Source organism: Canis lupus, chromosome X, assembly GCF_003254725.2.
Source record: "Canis lupus dingo isolate Sandy chromosome X, ASM325472v2, whole genome shotgun sequence".
NCBI lineage: Eukaryota > Metazoa > Chordata > Mammalia > Carnivora > Canidae > Canis > Canis lupus.
In genome coordinates, this window is record NC_064281.1 from 14,390,042 (window position 1) to 14,411,936 (window position 21,895).

General features: G+C 40.7%; 1 protein-coding gene and 1 pseudogene across 8 annotated transcripts in view; both read right to left on the reverse strand.

Moving 5' to 3' along the window:
• The window catches only part of SCML2 (Scm polycomb group protein like 2), a 100,038-nt gene extending 92,700 nt beyond the window's left edge, over positions 1 to 7,338 (reverse strand). For 2 of the 8 annotated variants that reach the window (XM_049107581.1, XM_049107580.1), the window contains exon 1: positions 7,230 to 7,331. The gene's annotated coding sequence lies outside the window, so the exon portion shown is untranslated. Of the gene's footprint in view, positions 1 to 2,751; positions 2,798 to 7,229 lie in introns of all 8 variants that reach the window. The other 6 variants (XM_025437864.3, XM_035711365.2, XM_025437876.3 and 3 more) reach the window with 5 other exon arrangements.
• A 9,775-nt stretch (positions 7,339 to 17,113) lies between these two features.
• LOC112655587 (60S ribosomal protein L31-like) lies at positions 17,114 to 17,504 on the reverse strand (annotated as a pseudogene).
• Between the last annotated feature and the right edge of the window lie 4,391 nt (positions 17,505 to 21,895).

Consider the following 21,895-nt stretch of genomic DNA (forward strand, 5'->3'; position numbering starts at 1 on the left):
GAAAGTTAAGAATATTGAGGCTCAAAGATCTGCACAAGATCACCAAGTTAGACTGGACGTAGGTCCTTGAATTCTCAACCATTTTTGCTAAAATTTCTTCTATTGTGTTTGTGTACATGCCTTATCTCCCTTGGCAGAAATAAGCTTTTAGGGGCAGTATTGTGTCTGGTTCATCTTTGTATTCTCCAGTATCTATCCACAGTGTCTATCACATGTAGGGCCCCCCCAAATGTTTGCTAAATGAGTAAATATAATCTGCTGTGCTACTGGCTACTTATACCTAAACCATATAGTCCCAGAACATTGTGGTTTTTAAAAAATGGGGGGGGGGAGCTGGCTGTTATTGTTCTTCTCTGTTCCTTCCTGCAATGTTTAATCTGCTATGGTTTAATTTACACAAGTCTAGGTCAATGGGCCAAGGAGAAAATTCGGTAAGATATGAGACAGTCCCCTACTCCCCACATCTATCCTCTCCCCAACATCTGATAAACCTTTAATTTTTTACTCTGAATTTGATTTCCAGGATGTTCGAGGTCTCAAAAAGACAGGCCCCAGTATAAATTGATCACTATTGTAAATGGGTTTTTCAGGGAGAATAGGTAGGAATATATGCTGTACCAGAATTCAGTTTATACATTCCAATTACATTACAGTTGGAATTAAAACACATGCTTTAAACCAATATTCACACACACAAAAAGGAAAAGACACAGTCACTACACATAAAATAACTTGGTTGCATAAATATTTCATTATATTCCCTTTATTCCCTTGAGTATATCAATAGTATAAGAAATTTCAAGGCCAGGAGAGGTTCAAATATGCTTGTTGGTAGTTTTAAAGAAAATGTTGGACTAAGTGATAAAGTTATACACACACATAATTCAGCAGAAAATACTACTGAAAGAGGATAAGTAAAACTTTTCTTTTTTAGTCTATCTTGTTATAAAGACACTGTTTTCAAAACTGCGTAACGAACAAAAAAGCTCTTCTCTGCTGCCCAGTCAATATATAAGATGATGATAGGGAGGTCTGAGTTAACTGCACTAAGATAGCACCTTTAAGTTTTTCATTTTGACTTGAAAATAGTTTATTACTTTGGTTGTAAAAAGTATTTCACATTTATACCTAAATGCAAAAACTCATACTGATTTAAATGAAATACATTATAGCTATATTATAGCTATATATTTTCCTTCGACAAAGAGTAGCTGGCTCTTTTAACTTTCTCAACTTTTTTTTTTGTTTCTGGTAATGGTGATTATCCTAATACAGGACAGAAAAAGTATATATATCCATCATATAGCCATATAAAACTTGTTGGAATTGGACATGATTCATTACTTAAAGATCTCACAAACACCTACTCAATTCACTCAAATAAATAAATTTCCCATTTTCTGATATCTCTATAAATCATAAAAAAACCTCTGAATTATAATGTTGTAATTACCTTTAAAAATAAAATTCCATCTTTGAATCGTGAATATCAATATTAAGAATGAACATTTTTGGTAGTGAAGATTTATCAAATCTAGCCTCCTGGAGGAAATTAAGGTTTCTAGAGGAGCAATTTTAATTATACTTTAGTAAAGTCTACCCCAAAAAAGTTATAAATTAATCTTTTTCTGTTTCAAAACAACCCAAGAAGAAAATAACTATTTTTAAGAATTTTTAATTTACTTCAAAAATTATAGCTTACAAGTTAAAATACTTACAATCTTAAAATAATTTATCTGAAAGCTATGCATTTACTTAAGTATGTTATGTCAGAAAACAGATAAATGAAAGACAAGTCAAGGGTTGCCAAAATCCCAGTTTATAGTTGTAAATTCCTAAGGTTTTAAAGCACAGCCACAGGCTAATTGCCCAAAGACCTGCTGCCCACCGACATTTGCGGAGGACTGAAGTTAATAGCAGGGCATGTCAATTTACTACAGGCAGCTCTCGGTGCGACATTTTGACAAAAGAACTGGGTCAGGTTACAGCCTGTTCCTATTATCACAGCAGTCTAGATTTATGGTTTCTAACACCAGCCCTACAAGAAATAATGGAAATGATGACAACAACAATCCCTGCTAGACAACAGACTACAGAAAAGCATGCAATAAACCAGTCTGAAGTGACCAGAAAACTAAACATCCCTGACAATACTTAAAATGTGAGGCAGGTGTCAGTAAATTATTCATTAAGTATTTCTGAAACCTCTCAAAATCTCAACTCAAGAAATTCTCAAATCAGAGTTTCTAATCTAAAACAAAGCAATATTTAAAAAAATAAAAAAATAAAAAATAATAATAAAACAAAGCAATATTTAAAGGTACTTACCAGTATCAAGTACTGCATTTTAATTCTTTTAATAACTATCAAAGATAATGTGCTCCATTTGAACAGATTTATGAAACTCTACCAAGTTAATAAAAAATTAAGATAATACTGATCATTATTTTTCAAAAAACATTTATATTGAGAAATAATCCAAATAATACTTTAAATCTTTCAAATGAAAGAAAAAAAAACAACAGTTTCACAGTAAAAAGCATGTTTACAACTGTACAGAGAAGCAAGATAACAGAAAAAAACACATGTGATTCAACCACAGTTACCTTAAAACTACATATATGATCAAAATCTTAAATTACCTAAAAATGATGAAAGGTGAGAAAAGTGACCAAATGATAAAGAAAATAAGAACTCTTTCAATACACATATTGAATTTAAAAGACTATGCCAAGGCTACAACGTACATACCAAGCAAACGAAGCTCTTTATGACTGGAATTCTGCACCAGTTAATCCTTATGAGAAACAGAGGTTGAGAAAAATTAAATATGTATTCGAAAGACAAGAAGCAAAGAGAGTCCCACCAACCTTTCCCTGAGAAAAGAAAGTATCCTAAAGGTATGCCCTAGAATTGCAATACATCTGTCCCTTCTGAAGTTTACAATAGCACATTACCACAAAAGGTGGGCACTTTCTTTCCGCTCTTACAACAATTTGCTCCTATAAACTTAGGAAGGGGCAGAGCCACAGCCATAAACACAGGTCACAAGTAGTACGTAGTCAAATGCTATCTTCAAATGTTTCCCAGCTCTTTACTCATAAAAAAGCTTATTTCTTTTGTTCCCCCTCTTTGGTTAAATAAGGAATTCATCTAGCTTAGTTAGGGAGATGAGTATAAAATTAAATTGAATAGTATCCTCATATAAACTGCTTAGCAGATTCTCAAATCTTTCACGTGTCATGCAATAAGACATCCTCATTTTTATGTCAAAACCTTTCCACTATATGCCCAAAAAATGAAAGTAGGGAAAAGGTTTAGGGATATATGTTTAGTAGAAACCATTCAGCATAAAAAAAAAAATCACTCATATTATTACTTCCAAGGTGGCCAACGTTTACTTAAATTAGACAACATAAAGACAAAACAAGCAAAAATGCTTTACTCATGAAATGAAAAGCAAAGAATATATATATATATATATATATATATATATATATATATATATATAATACACACACACACACACACACACTCCAAATCTTAGTTTCTAAAATTTTTCTCAAGTTATCTGGCTTTAAAGAACCATCACCTCTGTTATCTTTTTAAAAATGAGATGTTATCACTATAGTAAAGGCATTTCCATACTTAGAGTAACCAGTGCCCAAACTAGTTAGAGCCTGGAACACTTACCACTAAATTATATCAGCCCATTCTAACATCAGATAAACAGCAGGTTTTTTTTCATCTATTTCCCTAAGACAAAAGGATCACAAATATTAAGACCCTAACCCAGGGAAGGGTGAACTTTTTCTTTCAAAATCATCAACATCTGCCATTTTCAAAATTTCCAGGTTTTTGGTTCCTGAAATTAACAATCACTTCAAATCCTAAGATATTTTGTAGTAATTTTCAGACATGAATAATGTTCTTAAAATTCTTAGGGGTGCCTGATTTGCTCACTCCAAGCTGCAAAACATCTCCTGGCAATGTCAGACCTATATTCACAACCACAGCCTCAATAGCTCTAACCCTGATGGCTGGCAGAGCTCATTTTGTTCATATCTTGCATATCCTAAAAACCAGGAATATGACTATGAGGAGACAAAGAAACTCCCAGAGAGGTGAACTGAAAGAGAAAATGACCTCAGATTTCCATTCACAGCTGGAATCAGAATAGAGCTGGCATAAAGGGGGAAAGGTGGAGCAGACAGGGTAACCTGGGGGGGGGGGGGGGGAAGACTAGAGGCGATTAATAACTTTAATAGTAGAGGATCCCTTGCATCCTCCAGTGTTAGTTACTAAAGTTACAACAATCATTTCTATTAACCCAAAGAGAGGGGCAATAAAATATTCAAGTGAAATTTTCCTCCTCCCTCCCTCTCTACCCATCGCCCCAAGAGCTCAAACTAAAATTGGGATTTGGATTTTCCTTAAATGGAACAAGGGACATCATTTTCATTCAAAAGACTAGGTATTTACTCAGCCTTTTCAAGGCACTTTACTATCATCAATTATTTCTTGGTGAGGCAGCACAGGATTACCCTGACCATTTCAGTGATGCGGAAACAGACACCAACAGCAAAGGGAACGGGGGGCAGGAAGAGGGGAGATAGGAAGCATCTGGGAGGAACAGGCAGGCAGCTAAAAAGGAACAAACCCAAAAGAAAATGAGAGTCACATCTGGCTTATAGCTGGCCATCATAACCCTTGTTACTTTTGAGCTCAGAGATTCCTGAAACATTTTTTAAAAAGAAAGTGCTCTAAACTATCAGTTAATATTTAGTCACAAACTACACTACTTAGTCGTAAAAGCAAAGTTATTTAGCATTAAAAAAGACTCCAGAGCACACAGAGATTTCAATTTATACCAATAATTCATTTTTCTTCCCAAGCCTAACCAGTATGTTTATCTGTTTGACTTAGAAAATAATCCCATAAAAATGTACAGCTTTATTTAATCATAAAGAGGCACAAAGTACCACACAAGTCAGAAATAATTCAGTTACACCCAGAATTTTGTTTAGAGAATTATAACCAAAATTCCAACTCCTTGAATTTGCCCTTGAAATAAAATAACTATTTGTTTTACATTCGTATTGATTTTCTTAGCTATAACTTTGAAATTTCAGGAATAAACTACTGGTGTGCACACTTAAACACCCAGAAGCCAACACTCACAGCCTCTAAATAAATGCACCTTGAACTAAACTCCATACTACAGACAGCAGAGGCACTTAATGAATATGTATTGACTGAAACAAAAAGACTGATCTATCGCCTCATGAGAAAAACTGATACCACCTCTTTAAGACTGACTCCAATGATTTTTGTACATATCATGACATCATTAGCTTTAAAGCAACCTCACACATAAAGTAGTTCAGTTACATTCATCCTTTTTTCCAAACAATTTCAAAACAAATCAGGTTCTCTAAAGGAAACAAGCATACATCCTTAAACTTATAAGGCTGTGATATATATGATACCCCTTCAAAAATTTCAAAGCTGTTTTAAATGTTTAACTTTTTGAAAGTATCTTTCAGACTTTTTTGAAGACTGTGGCTAAAACCACAGCCAAACAAATACAAAGCATCAGGTGAGTGCTCATAATTTCACTCCTTTCTCAAAATCCCAACTGGACTTTTTACAGAAAGCTTATTTTTGCATCCCTCTCATTAAATACACAAAACCACAGGCTGGAAAAAAAACACACAACACTCATCGTTTGGAAATACGTTCTTTAATGAGTAATTAAGAATGGCTAGAAAGGCAAAATTGTGATTATTGAAGAACATCCACAAGCACTGCTATTGAAAAGAATTAAATCAATCTATGAACTATTGTTATAATACAATTAACTTGTCATAGGAAGTTGTACTCCATAAACGTTATACATCTTATAATACTCTTTCCCCAAAACAGAAATATGAATAGCCCTGGAAGCATTAGAAATGCAGCAGCATCTGCAGTTGTTTTGATAAAACTATCTCTGACAAACTTGCAAACCATATGATCTTAAGTATTCACTTTCCGTGCCTTACTTTCCCCCTACGAACAGATCCATTCACTTTCCAGAGATATCCTAACGTCACCTTAACACTTAAATCATCAAAGCTAATCTAACTCTTCAAAATAAAAACTAATTTCAACTTACAATCACACTTTGTAATGAATGACCAATGTATCACAACCTTTAAAAACATCAATAGTCTTAAGCGAGGATTTGTAAATACTGGCGCTGGCCAAACATTTGGGGGCCCAGGGAGGGCAAATTACAGACCGCAAAGCTATGTATAACCTCAAGGCTCAAAATCTATGACATTCGCCTGCTCGCTCTCCCTCTGGCGATTTACACGGGGATGCAGCACAACCACTAGTCAGGTGGAAAGAGCAAGAAGGCTGTCCCTTAAAGGCACCAATGGTCCTTAGACCAGGTCAAGCCGCGAGAGTACAGCGGCCGCCCTGCCGCTCCACCGGAGAGTTAGAGCCCCGCTCTCCACCGCCACCTCCAACACACACGCAAGAGGGCAGCGCCCTCCAGCCCCAATTCCCCCCCCAAGCACGAGCCACCGGCGGCCCCCACCACCCTCCCAGAGTCCCGGGGCGCAAGTCCGACGAGCACCTGGCAGCGGGACCGGAGCCCGCGCTAAGCCACAGGCGCATCCTTCCGGGCTAACGTTTCCCTCCCAAACTCCAAAAGTTATCTCAAAAGTCCACAGAAGGCAACCGGGTGGGTTTCAGCCCAGACCACGCAAAGTCATCCCTGCCCCTCAGCCCCACCGCCTACCGGCGCTGCCCCGGGGCGCAGATCGGCCCCCCCAGCCCAGCTCCACCCACAGCAAGAGGATGCTCAGGAGGGTGCTGTCCGCGCTTCGGGCCCGGGGGCCGCTCGAGAGCAACACGGCAACCAAACGCCGCGCGAGGGATGGGCCAGTGAACCGCGACGGGGCCCCGGGGAAAAGCGAGGGGCTGCGCAAAAGCAGCTGTGGGGCGTCGCGGGGGGCGCTAAGTGGGGCAGGGGAGCCCCGGCCTCCGGGAAGAGGCTGCCCAAGGTGGGCCACGGTCGAGCTAAGGCCGGACCCGGCGGGGCAGTTAAGGGGGCGTTACTCGCGCGGGACGCGCCGCGAAGGGCTCCCGGCCACCCGCCCGCCCGCGGACAACGACCAGAGGCCGGATGCCACGGCTCCGCCTCTCTGGTCCTCACGGGGCCCGGAGTCGCCACGTACCTCGGGTCTCGTCCGCCACAGGAGCGAAAATGTCACACGGGTCCCGCGAACTGGTACCGGTCTTCACACCGCCGCCGCCATGTTTGAGAAGCCGCGCGCGGAGCCGCGCATGCCCCGCAACCGCCACCGCCGCCCCGCCCCCGCCCCGGCCGGCCCGCGTGCCCTGCGGTTGCCGCAAGCACGCCCTACGACCGCGGCCGCGTGCGGGGCCCGGACTGGGGGCGCGGGCGGAAGGCGGCGCGAGCGGCGGCGGGGGCGAGACGCTGCGAGCCCAGGAAAGCCCTTGCTACTTTTCCTCCATCCTCCCCCCGCCGTCTGCGCCTCCCGCCAAAAAGAGGCCAGTCGCAGCCCGTGCACCCAAGACCGTGATGGGCCCCCCAAGGACACCCCGGGGTCCGCGTCAGGTTCCATCGCGGGCACTCGCTCCCCTTGGCCATCGCCCTTGACTCTTGCTCACCAGCCACGCCGGCCACGCACCGAAAAGCCAGGCGCTTCCCTAGGAACTGAAGCAAGTTCGATGAACACGGAAAATGCAACTCTTTATAAAAGCAGCTTGAGCAAAGCCACTCCTTCGCGGGTTGCAGCATATTCCTTGAAACAGTTTTGTTGTTGTTGTTGTTGTTTTTCCCATGGCTTTTTGCCATGCATTCCCCTGCAGCCCCACATTCTGAATTTAGTTGTTCCTCTAAACCCAGGCTTAAGCTAACGGGACTGGATTAACCTGGAGGGGGAAGTAATTTGCTCCCTGGTTTGAGAGTGCTTGGGAACGTCCTGGAGAATGCATTTTGGGGTCTCTGCTTTATCCTCCTCGCCCGGGGGGCAGGGGGGTTGTGCAGGTGGACGTTGCACCCAGCTGAAGGGGGCGGTCGTAAAAGTAACCCCGAAAAAGGCCAGGACGCCCCTCGCACAAAATATAGCGAACAGAAAATCCGAGAAAAACATTTCATCCCTCGTTGTGAGCTTGCGTATAAGCAGATTTAAAACTTTTGTTTGAAAAATAATACAATGTGCTGTGTTAGCACAAAGTACCCATTGGCAGGCCTTCTCTCTCCAACTCTGAAAAGCTGGATGTAGGTTTTGTATTTGTAATCACCTTAACTTAGCATATAGGGCATACTGTATTTCAAAAATCATAATTAGAGGGCAGCCCAGGTGGCTCAGCGTTTTAGGGCCGCCTTCGGCCCAGGGCCTGATCCTGGAGTCCCGGGATCAAGTCCCGCGTCAGGTTCCCTGCGTGGAGCCTGCTTCTCCATGTGCCTGTGTCTCTGCCTCCCTCTCTCTCTCTGTCTCTCGTGAATAAATAAATAAAATCTTAAAAAAAAAACCCACACACACACATTAATTAGGGGGTACCCTGGGTGGCTCAGCAGTTTAGCACTGCCTTCATCCCAGGGCCTGATCCTGGAGACACAGGATCAAATCCCACATCGGGCTCCCTGCATGGAGCTTGCTTCTCCCTCTGCCTGTGTCCCTGCCTCTCTCTGTGTGTCTCTCATGAATAAATAAATAAAATCTTAAAGAATATATATATATATACAAATCATAATAAGGAAATTGAAGCCTAAAACTAAAAAACAAAAAATGTGGAATATATCCATCTTCCACAATGCAGAAATTATTTTCATACAGAACTTTTACAATATTAAACAAAGACCAATTTAAAGTTTTGTGGGAGTATTTTTTTATTGTATTTAAGCATTGGCAAATGGCACAAAATCAAACTGCTGAAATGTTAGTGCGAAATTCATAAAAACTTTAAGACAAAACAAAAACTAGGCCACTGTTATCCAAATATTTTTTTGTTTTTGTTTTTTGTTGTTGTTGTTGTTGTTATCCAAATATTAACGAGAGATTTGGCCATATCGATTGTACAATATATACCACAAAGAAGGGAATGTTAAAATGGTCCAAGATGAAAGTCCAAAATGTTTTTAAAAGCCAGAAAGATACCTTTAAGAGGAAAAAAAATAAACAGGTTTAATCTAAGCAGATCCTTAGTATGGGCTAGAGCAAGGCTTGGGGGTATGAGGGAGCTTAAACTTTTATTTTTTTAAAGATTTCGTTTTTATTTATTCATGAGAGACACAGAAAGAGAGGGGCAGAGACACAGGCAGAGGGAGAAGCAGGCTCCATGCAGGGAGCCCAACGTGGGACTCCATTTCGGGTCTCCAGGATCACACCCTGGGCTGAAGGCAGGCGCTAAACCGCTGAGCCACCCGGGCTGCCCGGGAGCTTAAATTTTTAATTACAGGCCATCGTCTTTCTAATCCTTATGCAATAGGAAAATTTGAAATTCATCTCTACATTCTGTACCAGAAACACTTGGGTTGGGATCTCTGGGTGGCGCAGCGGTTTGGCGCCTGCCTTTGGCCCAGGGCGCGATCCTGGAGACCCGGGATCGAATCCCACGTCGGGCTCCCGGTGCATGGAGCCTGCTTCTCTCTCTCTGTGACTATCATAAATAAATAAAAATTTTAAAAAAAGAAAGACTTGGGTTGTCCACTGAGGCATCTTTTACATCTACGGACCCTTTATCAAGATGTAGCAATACTACTCTGATTGTTAAATTGCCTGTCTCAAGGCACCTCATCTACTTCCCATATTCCTGTTTTTAATATGAAATTACTGAAGCCGGGGATCCCTGGGTGGCTCAGCAGTTTGGCGCCTGCCTTTGGCCCAGGGCGTGGTCCTGGAGTCCCGAGATCGAGTCCTGCGTCGGGCTCCCTCCCGGCATGGAGCCTGCTTCTCCCTCTGCCTGTGTCTCTGCCTCTCTCTCTCTCTATCATGAAGAAATAAATACAATCTTTTTTAAAAAATAAAGAAATTACTGAAGCCCTTACTCTAAAAATATACTTTGCGTTATCTATATTAGAACATCTTATCAGTAACCATGTTCATCAAAGCATTTATAGAAGTGTGACTGTTACTTTAAATATGAGTTATTGATAATGATGACAACTACCATGTGCTGAGAATCTTGTTAGCCTCTTTAGATATGTAATTGTCAATTTTCATCATATTCTTCCACAAAATTCTTACGAGGTATGTGCTCTTATTCTCCATTTATAGATGAGGAAATTGAGTATTAAATAGTAAGTAAGTGGCAATATCAGCTTCTGAACATACATATATCTGAACCTTTCCTATCCCTTTTACCCTGTCCTGAATTGTATACTTTCACCATAGATTATGTATATAAACGTTTAATAATAATTCCTTTATGTATTCATACTCTGCTTTTTCCTTTCCGGCTTTGCCAAAATACACTTGAGACTGCTTTTTTTTTTTTTTTTTTTCAGATTTTTATTTATTTACTCATGAGAGACACAGAGAGAGAGGCAGAGACACAGGAAGAGGGAGAAGAGGGAGAAGTAGGCTCCCTGTGGGGAGCCCGACATGGGACTCAATCCCAGGATCCCGGGATTACAACCTTAGCCAAAGGCAGATGCTCAACCACTGCACCACCCAGGCGCCCCCCGAGACTGCTTTTTAATGATGTTAGCATAGATCAGAACATCACTGTTTCTTTTACATTTTATGGAAGCACCTTGCACATAGTACAAATTTGGTAAATATTTGTTGAATAGATGAATGAGTACCTACCATTATGACATTCAATTAATTTTGCTTAGAAAATGTGAAAAAAAGGAGAATACATGTACTGAAAGAATAAGAACTAAGGTTAGCAAAATCCAAATTTTCATGATTATTTTTCACGTCTCGGATTTGTTTCTGTCCATTTGCTCCTATAGTTCTGACTCAGCCCAAAACCTGTGACACCTTAAAAAAGAAATGTCATCCTCACCCTGCCCAAATCCAATGCAAAATACTCCTGTATCACAAGTGTGTTTGATTACTTCCCTTTCTACCTTTCTTTAGAATTTAATATTAGTTCACAGAATAAAGATGGTTTTATCTAGATGAGCAAAATTTAACCTAGATTCCCATCAGCATACATGCTTATATTGAAATGATATTACTTGCATAGGTAAAGTTAACTTTCAGGATGATTAGTGAAGACTCCCTCTAGTTTTTCCACTTCATGCACTCCTTTTCCCTAAAACACAGAACCCTAACTAAACCTGGCAGAGGCTAGAGATCTAAGGTATTCCTGGTAAACTCACCAGTCATACTGTTACCTTAGGGGGAAAATGCGTGTAGTAGGTACTAAATAACAAATGAACAGTATCTGAGTTAACAAATATTTTCAGATCTTTGTTTCTAACAAAATGCCCCTTTTCTCTCCATTAAACCAAGAACATGATATAAATTGTTTCTAGTATTGTTGATAAACCTCTTTGCCTAACTTCAAAATAGTAACCTCCTTGGAAAAATATCAAGAAGTGAAGTCTGTGATGTGAAGAGAGACTCTAGTCTAACCAGAAGACTATCTTGTCAGAGGACAAAGCTGTATCAGGAAGTCCAAACTCTTGTCTTGAATCCCAATTCTATCATCCACTAACCAGAATTCTTTAGAACTTTCCATGCCTCAGCTTTTTTCATTTTAAAAATAAGGATAATAGAATCTGCCACACTTACTTCACAGATGGCAAAGTGCTATTCATATCTATCAGAAAACCAAACCATGGTCTTTCCTTAATGGAACCCACATTTTTTTAAAAAACATAAATTAGTCTTTTACCAACAAAATGTGTGAAACTGAAGCTGACTTTGGCCAAGTCAAGTACTCTATATGCTGTGAAAACTGGCATAAACTCAATGAACTTCATACAGTACACTTGAGCATTAATACATTCCCTCAGTCCTTCATTCAAACACCAAGCATTTATTGAATGCTTGTTGTATGCAGCTGTGCTTGGGATGAAGATACCAAGATGTCTAAGAGAAATTGAATACTCCAGGATCTTACACCCAGTTCAAAGAAGAGAGAGAAAGAGAGATTACTCACATAGATTTTAAGATCTTCAAAATAGGGCAGCCCGGGTGGCTCAGCGGTTTAGCGCCACCTTCAACCCAAGGCGTGATCCTGGGGACCCAGGATGGAGTCCCATGTTGGGTTCCCTGTATGGAGCCTGCTTCTCCCTCTGCCTGGGTCGCTGCCTCTCTCTCTCTGTCTCTCATGAATAAAAAAATAAAATTAAAAAAAAATCTTCAAAATAAGTAGGGTCTCTTTTCACACCCTTCATCCTCTCAAAGTTTTATTTTGTTTAAAGACTTATTTATTTGAGAGAGAGGGAGCAGGGCAAAGGGGCAGAGGAGAAGGAAAGAAGCAGACTCCCTGCTGAGCCCGATACCTCGACCCTGAGATCATGACCTGGACCGAAACCAAGAGGGAAGTACTTAACCAACCTGACCCATCCAGATGCCCCTCATAGCAAACATTTTTAGATGTACCCATATAATATTGTATAAACTGGGATGCCTGGGTGGCTCAGTGGCTGAGTGTCTGCCTTTTACTCAGGGTGTCATCCCAGTGTCCGGGATCGAGTCCCACGTCGGGCTCCCTACAAGGATCCTGCTTCTCCCTCTGCCTGTGTCTCTGCCTCTCTCTCTCCCTGTGTCTTTCATGAATAAATAAAAAAATATTGTATTAACTAGATGAACGAAATTGCAATTGTTCAGCTGACAGAATGTCCTTTGCACATTCAATTAAAACATTTATTAATTTTGTTTTTACACTTTTTGTGCTGGTCATTCTGCATTTGAACCATCATCTATCCCATGAATTTTCACCCTTCTTTGCCTTAGATTTAGTGCCCCAGGGGACTTAACCTTCAGTAGTGGATCACTCTGCACAGTTGGTTTGGCCAACAGCAGGCACCGTCAGAAGTGATCGAAGTCACCTATATGGGGGCTGGGGGCAGTTCTTTCCTAAGCCTTCCCTGCCTGTGATCTGTCTAGTAGTAGTGATAGCTCCATGACCGCTCCAAGGAAAGGCTCCTCTTTCAGGGGCTGGTCCTCACTGGGTCTCCAGGAGTGGAACAGGCACAGCTTTCAGTTTCCAGGTTTTGCCTAATCCCTGGGCAACTTCTGTATCCCTCAATAGTTCCCTTAAGCTTCCCCACACCTCTGTAAATAATTCATTCATTTCTCTTCAAAATCACATGTAACTGTACTCTGTTCCTGCTGGGACTATTATTGAAATGCTTTTCTTTTCATTATATCGAGCCAACCAACTGAGAGGATAGGGTAGGGTCTTCAAGGTCTTACATTTCTGTAAACCCTCTGAGAATTTATATTTGAGGCACTATGTATAGCAACTACAGGTTTCATCACCTGTCATATGTAATCAAGTCGCTATAATACTGTGAACTAACGGTGGGTAAAATCAACTGGAGATATTGTCGTAGAGTGAAGGTTAAAGAAGGTAATGGACGGGGGCACCTGGGTGGCTCAGTGGCTGTGTCTGCCTTCGGCGGGGTCCTGGGATCGAGTCTCACATTGGGCTCCCCACAGGGAGCCTCCTTCTCCCTCTGCCTGTGTCTCTGCCTCTCTCTGTGTCTCTCATGAATAAATAAATAAAATCATTTTTTAAAAAAGAAGATAATGTATGAACAGCACCTAAATGCTGCCTGTTTATTGATAATAAACCACAATTACTAGTTCCCCATGTGCCTATTTCTTAAGAGGGTAAAGGTAACATTTGAACTGAAAAGGGGAGAATGAAAAGTTTGCCAAATAGACGTGGAAGCTCATAGGGAATAGCATGTGTGCAAAGTAATGAAGTCACTGCATGGTCTTTCAACAATGAAAAGTTCATTGTGCCAAACAAAATAAGAAGGGGTCAATTTTTTTTATTATTATTTGACAGAGACAGAGAGAGAGCACAAGCAGGAAGCAGCAGGCAGAGGGAGGAGACTCCCCACTGAGCAGGGAGCCTGATGCAGGGCTCGATCCCAGGACCCTGGGATCATGACCTGAGCTGAAGGCAGAGGCTTCACCAACTGAGCCATCCAGGCGTTCCAGAGGGGGTCAATTTAGAGAGGACTTTGAGGGCCAGGCTAAGGTGTTTGTACCTTATTCAGCGAATGACAGGGTACCTTTAAGAAGAGGAGTTGTAGAGCGCCCCACATTGGGCTCCCTGCATGGAGCCTGCTTCTCCCTCTGCCTATGTCTCTGCCTCTCTCTTTGTATCTCTCATGAACCAATGAATAAAATATTTCTTTTATTTTTTTAAATGAACAAAACAAGTATGGTATCTATCTGGGCTTTCTTTTTTTTCCAACTGAACTTTAACCTACATGCAATAAAGTGCACAAATCATAAATGCACAACTCAATTAAGTTTTACACAGATATGCACCTATGTACTCACACAAACATCGAGGTATAATTTTCAGCACCCCAGAAAATCTTATGACTCCTCCCGGTCAAGAACACCCCCCACCCCACCATTATTCTGGTTTCTATCATTACAGATTAGTTTTGCCTGTTCTTGGGTATCTTATCAATGGACTCACACATTGTGTCTATCATCTTTCACTTCACAGCATGTCCCCAAGCTTCACCCGTTGTTGAAGCATCACCCTTACACTTAGCACGTCTTACAATTTTGCTGTCCCCTTTTCCACAAGCTGTTCTTTTTGACTAAAGTTACTGAAATTTGTCTTACAATTATTTTCTCTTTCTTATGATGAGTTCTCTTTAAGGCAGTAGTTTGGCCTCCAATTACATTAAAGCTTATTATCTTGATAATGAACACTTTGCTTGGGCGGCCCCAGTGGCTCAGTGGTTTAGCGCCGCCTTCAGCCCAGGGTGTGATCCTGGAGACCCAGGATCGAGTCCCATGTTGGGCTCCCTGCATGGAGCCTGCTTCTCCCTCTGCCTCTCTCTGTCTCTCTCTGTGTCTCTCATGAATAAATAAATAAAATCTAAAAAAAAAAAAAAAAAAAAAAAGACTAAAAAAATGAGCGCTTTGCTTCATTCAAAACCAAGAGCAAGTTTCACTTCATACCTGTGCCAGGAACTGTGTCGGTCAACTATTGACCCTTCTCTTTTGGATCCGCTGTGTAAATAGATTTGTAAACCAACATGGTAGTTGGGAAGACAAATATTTAGAGACTCTGCATTTCCATGTATGATTTGGGCACTTGGGTTTTGTTTGTTGTTTGCCTCTGCCTTGCCAAAAACACACAAGTAAAAATTAAGCAAACAACCAAGAGAAATTGTTGTAAGGGCCAAAAGGCAAACTAATATAGATAATAATGGAAATAGCAGGCAACAGTATTTGACAAAAGTGAGAGTGTAATCAGGGGAGTGTGAGTTCAAGAGAATTGGGAAAATGGTGGATAAAAGGGGTCACCTGCCTACTTCTGAAGGCCAAGGTGACTGGGAACCTACGAGATAGCATACAGCATTTTGTTGTCCTGTAAAGTATGCAATGTCCTCTGCTCCTTGACCGGTTCAATCCATTCTTTCCATTCTTTTGTGCATACTGTTGTCTTTGCTGGTTTACCTCTTCCACTTCCCTGAGACCTCTCACCATTAATTTCCCATCCATCCCCGGTCTTTCCTGTGCCGGCCTCCTTAGGTCTTCTTGAGTCCTGGTGCCATCTTGTGACCCTCTCACTTCCGGTCCCGATGATACTTTTACTCTGGCTGTGTTACCACTCCTAATACAGCTTGCAGTTCACCAACCTAGGTCTTTGGAAGTCTTTTAAGTCATAATACTTAGCATTAACTATTTTTCTCTTATGTGGGTATGTGTGTTTAATTTTTTTTAATACACAAAATTAGGGGTGCCGAGCTGGCTCAGTCAGTGGAGCATGCAACTCTTGATCTCCGGTTTCTGAGTTACAGCCCCATGTTGGCTGTAGAGGTTACTCAAAAATAAAATCTTAAAAAAATAAAATAAAATAAAATAAAACAAAAATCTTTAAAAATAAATAAAGCGGCACCTGGGTGGCTCAGTCAGTTAAGCATCTGACTCTGGGTTTCACCTAAGGTCATGGTCTCAAGGTCATGAGATTAGGCACCACATCAGGCTCCCAGCTGAGTGTGGTGTCTGCTTAGGATTCTCTCTCTCCTCCCTGCCCTCTGTTCATGTGCTTGCACACATTCTCTCTCAAAAAAATTTTTTTTTAAATAGTAAAAGTTGACTCTCTTTACAACATAACTGCATTACTGCTCTATTGCTGCTATGACAAATTACCACAAACTTATCAGTTTAAAACAACAGAAGTTTAGGGGCACCTGGCTGGCTCAGTGGGTGGAGCATGACTTCCTTGATCTGGGAGTTGTAAATTCGAGCCCCATATTGGGTGTAGAGATTATTTAAAAAATAAAATTTCTTTTTAAACCATATATTTTTTATTATTTTTTAAAGATTTTATTTATTTGTTTGTTTGTTTGTTTGTTTGTTTGACAGAGAGAGTGAGAAACCACAAGCGGGGGGGGGGGGGGGCAGCAGAGGGAGAGGGGAGAAGTAGGCTCCTCCCTGAGCAGGGAGCCCAATGCAGGTTTTGAAGTGAACTGAAGGCAGGCACTTAATTAACCAACTGAGCCACCTCGGTGCCCCTAAAATCTTTTTAAGATTTATTTATTTATTTATTTGAGAGAGGGAGAGAGAGAGAGAGCAGGGGGAGGGGCAGAAGGAGAGAGAGAGAAATCCTCAAGCTGACTCCCCACGGAGTGTGGAGACAGACTTCAGGCTGGATCCCAGGACCCCAAAATCATGACCTGAGGTGAAATCAAGAGTCAGCTGCTCAACCAACTTAGCCACCCAGGTGCCCCCAAAATAAAATCTTCAAACAAAACAAAACAAAAAGCCCTCAGAAGTTTATTATATTATAGTTCCAAAGGTCAGAAGTCCAAAATGGATAGGCAGGGCTGTGTTCTTTTTGGAGTCTCTAGAGGAGAATTGGTTTCCTTGCCTTTTCCAGTTGTGTGTTTTTTTGTTTTTTTTTCTTCAGTTTTATACCTTTATTTGACAATCAGCTATTAGTTCTCATCCACATTAACTCTGTAGATTTTTGAAAGTGGTGACAGGTACGTAGGTAACCAGCGTGTAGAGCTTGTTTGGTGAATCTTCATCCTCGTTACGTTTTCTGGACAACCGCACATGGATACGGTATGGAACATTCCTTATTCCTTTGGCCCAGACAGCTTTGTTGAGCCTGGTGTCAATGTGCACATCTGGAGTTCCCATCTTCTTCATGGCAAGTTTCCGGATCTCTTTGAGTGCCCAAGGGGCACGCTTCTTGAAACCCACTCCGTGGATACGTTTGTGAATGTTGATGGGGTATTCTCTGGTCACTACCTCATTGATGGCAGAACGGCCCTTCTTCTCGCCACCCTTCTTTGCAGGAGCCATTCTGCCGGGCCCTAGTTGGAAGGCGCCTTTTCCAGTTTTAGACACCACCTGCATTCATTGGCTTGTGGCTGCTTCCTCCATCTTCAAAGCCAGCAGTATAGCATCTTCCAACCTCCCTCTCTCTCACTCTGACCTTTGCTTGAATTGTCACATCTCCTCTGACTCTGACTCTCCTAACCCATTTTTCCTGCATAAGGACCCTGTGATTATACTGGGCACACCTGGGTAATCCAAGTAATTTCTCCATTCGACACCCTGAATCACATCTGCAAAGTCCCTTTTGTCACATGTTCACAGGTTCCAGGGATTAGGATGTAGACATAGGGGAAAGGCATTATCCTGTCTACCAAAATACCATAATTAAAAATAAGGCTTTGGGGCACCTGGGTGGCTCAGTGGTTGGGCATCTGCCTTTGGCTCAGGGCATGATCCCAGGGTTCTGGGATCACGTCCTGCATCAGGCTCTCCACAGGGAGCCTGCCTCTCTGTCTGCCTATGTCTCTGCCTCTCTCTGTGTGTCTCTCATGAATAAATAAACAAAATCTTTTTAAAAATTAGTAAAAAAATTAAAAACTAAGTTTCAATATATAAGTAGAAATAATTTCTTCATATCATCAAATACCCATTCACTATTCAAATTTCCAATTGTCCCATAAAATATCATACACTTTTTTACACATTAGGTTTAAAAAAAAAAAAAGGATGTGAATAAGGTCCACACTGCAATTATAAGATACGCTTTGTGGTCTCTTTTAATCTATAGATTTCTCCTCCATCTCTCTTTTTTCCTTGCAGTTTATTAGTTGAAGAATCTTGGTTTCCATGGTCTAGACTTTGCTAATTGCATTTCCATAGTTTAATGTGTTACTCTCTCCCTTATATTTCCTATAAACTGGTAGTTTAGAGCTTGGTAAGATTCAAGTTCTTTTTTTTGTTTGTTTGTTTTTGGTTTTTTTTTATTCTGCAGGACTGCTTTCCTGGATAGTACATAATGTGTTCTTCCATCAGGAGGCACATAATGCCTGGTTGTCTCTCATTTTATGATATCAGCAGATGTTCATATGCAGTGCCTCAATCTATTAGGTCAGCAGTTCTCAAAGTGTGGTCCTCAGACCAGCAGTACCTACTTCACCTGGAAACTTGTCAGAAATGCCAAGTCTCACTCCAGACTCACTGAACCAGAAATGCTGAAGTAGGCCCTAGCAATCTGAGTTTTAACAAGTCCTCTAGGGGGTTTTGATGCAGGTTAACATTTGGGAAGCCTCGCTTTTAGTTCCTCAAGGGTTGCTCAAATCTAATATTTAAGACTGACATTAACTCAAAAGGGTTTAGGCAAAATAAAGAAAAACCTCCGGAAGAAGTACAACCATGCTCAAAAGAGGCAACTAGAAGAGCAAGCATATTTTTAAATAATTCGAAAGGCGTAAATATGGAATCAACGCTGCTTCACTGAGAAACACACATTAGAAAAAAATAAACTCACAAATAGAATACATTAGTGGTTGCAGAGCAGGGAGGGGGTGGAGGTTGAAATGGATCAAGGTGGTCAAAAGGCACAAAACTTCCAGTTATAAGATAAACAAGTCCTGGAGATGTAATACACAGAGTAGAAACTGTGGTTACTAATACTACATTGTATATTTAAAAGTTGCTGAGACCAGATCTTAAAAGTTTGCATCACAAGAAACAAATTTTATGGCTATATGTGGTAATGGAGGTTAACGACTTATTGCGATCATTTTGCAATATATGCAAATATCAAATCATTATATTGTACACCTGAAACATTATATTAGTTTATAATAGTTTATTAATTATACCTCAATTTAAAAAAGAAAACAAAAGATTGAGAAGCACCAGTCTAAACCCATTAAAAGCAAAACAAATACATTAGAGAAATTCAAATTTCTCTAAAAAGAATTTCTCAAAAAGAAAGGCTTACTCGTTTAAAATATTTTAAATTACTTCTTGAAATAATCGGATAGATTAGGAATGCTTTAGATTCTACACAGTATCTCGTCAAGATTTTTTTAAATGGAGAACAACAATAATGTTGAGTTAATAAACAAGTGGACGGAAAAAAGGCAATGCTTTGGGCACTTTGGCATTCGAAGGCTTGAATTCAGAACGATGCAACCACAATTCAAATTATTCCATACAGGTTTTATAGCAGTACCTCTACTTCCAAGATACACAGTCTCTGAATAGAGAATAATAGAGAAAGCATGGGGAGTCAGGGGATCTGGATTAAATTTGGCTCTGCCCCTTTCTGAGACTGTGACTAATTTAAAGTGCACTGGACTGTACAGTAAGTGGAAAACAACCCCACCAGCCAGCCATAACCCCTCTCAGGCTGGTCCAGACAACCTGCCTAAAGGCAGTATCCGGCTTCCTAATGCATCTACAAAACACCTTGTACCTTCATTTCTCATTCAGGCAAGAAGTGTTACTGAGCTTGCTACATGCCAGGTTCTGTGCTAGAAGCACACAGTCTGCAGACAAATAAGCAATTTCAAGGGTAAGGGCTATCAGCAAGGTTAACACATTGATTATAGACACCAATGGGTATCCATTTCTTGCAAATGGACCCTTATATGTTTATGTAAATGAATAAAAATAACCCTTCGTGCAAAATTCTGCAAACTTTCAATATAGGACACGGTGAAATTAGACAAACTAACAGAAAATTCACTCAGAGAACATTTTCTTCCTTTTCTTAAAGTTCTTTAGCTCCTGGCTTCTGGAAATTTCCACCAAACTCTTCATACATTCTCAGCAAGTTGTCTTTCCAAACCTTGCCCCTAGGCATCTAGAGGGAGGAAGTCAGTCAACCACATGGTCTAAAGCCTGGGGTCCAGCAGGTCTTGAATAGCAATAGTGCTCTCAGTGGCCTCTCTTCTCCCGGCTAGTGCCAGGGACCTCAACCCAGGTGCCTGAGAAAAGAAGATGGAAAGTTGTGGTTTTGTTAGGATGCTTTGTGTAAACCCATAGTGTGCAAAACCTTTTTTATTATATAGTGTCAGCTAGGAAAGGGGAAAAAAAAATATACCAAGCCTAAGTCTGCAAGCTTCCAAAGCACGACACAACACATTAAAGGTTTAGTGTCATGAACAATCAGGTCCTTGTCGTCTACCCATTTGCTAGCAGTTTCCACAAATAACAGGCAAGCTCTAAATTTTCATAAAACATTTTGGCAGCTCAGGATGGGCCAGCTCTCTGGCGGTCTCTCTAAGGAAATGACTGCAAATGTTTTTTGGTGTGAACAGCCTTAAGTATTTTAAATCCTTGGTAAATAGAGTTGCCAAAAGTCCCAAAAATGTTTTACTATTTCTGAATTGGACATTCAGGATGATTTCTGGGGGAGTTTTTTCAACAACAAATATTTCAGTAAATGAGTTATCCAAATTCCCTTTCTTAAATGTTGATGACTCTGGAAGACCTTGTAAACGAGAAACAAACCTTAGTAGCCAAATTGCAAAGATTGAGATAAATAGAAATTTCCTAGAAAGCACACTATAAAGACAACATGGCTATTGAGGCTTCCAGGAATAACATACACCCACAGTTTTTATTATATGAGAATACGGATTTTTTTAATTTAAATTCAATTAGCCAGCATAGCATATAGTACATTATTAGTTTCAGATGTAGTGTTCAAGAATTTATCAGTTGGGTGTAACACCCAGTGCTCATCACATCACATACCCTCCTTAATGCCCACCACTCAGTTATGCCATTCCCCCCACCCACCTAAGCAACCCTCCCCTCCAGCAACCCTCAGTTTCTTTCCCTGAGTTAAGAGTCTCTCATGTTTGCCTCTGTTTTCCCTCTCCTTCCCCTATGATCCTCTACGCTGTTTCTTATATTCCACATAGGAGTGAAACATATTATATGATAATTGTCTTTCTCCAATAGACTTATTTCACTCAGCATAATACCCTCTAGTCCCGTCCATGTTGATGTAAATGGTAAGGAGAATACTGATTTCTAAATAAAAAAAAATTTTTTTAAGATTTTATTTATTTATGCGTGAGAGACATAGAGAGAGAGAGAGAGAGAGAGAGAGAGAGAGAGAGGCAGAGACACAGGCAGAGGGAGATAAATCAAAATTTTGAGTAATGAGCATAACTTTACGAACCTGAAATGATTCTAGACTTCTTTCAGCAAGTTATCCTAAAGAATGTTAATTCTAAATCTGGCCAAAATGGTAGCCACTAGCCACATGTAGCTACTTTCAATTAATGAAAATGAAATAAAATTTAAAATTCAGTCCCTTAATCACATTAGCCTCATTTCAAGGGCTATACAACTATATGTGCCTAGTGACTGTGATATTGGACAGTGTAGAACATTCCTAGCTCAGAGAAAGTCATACAGAACAAAACTGTTCTAAA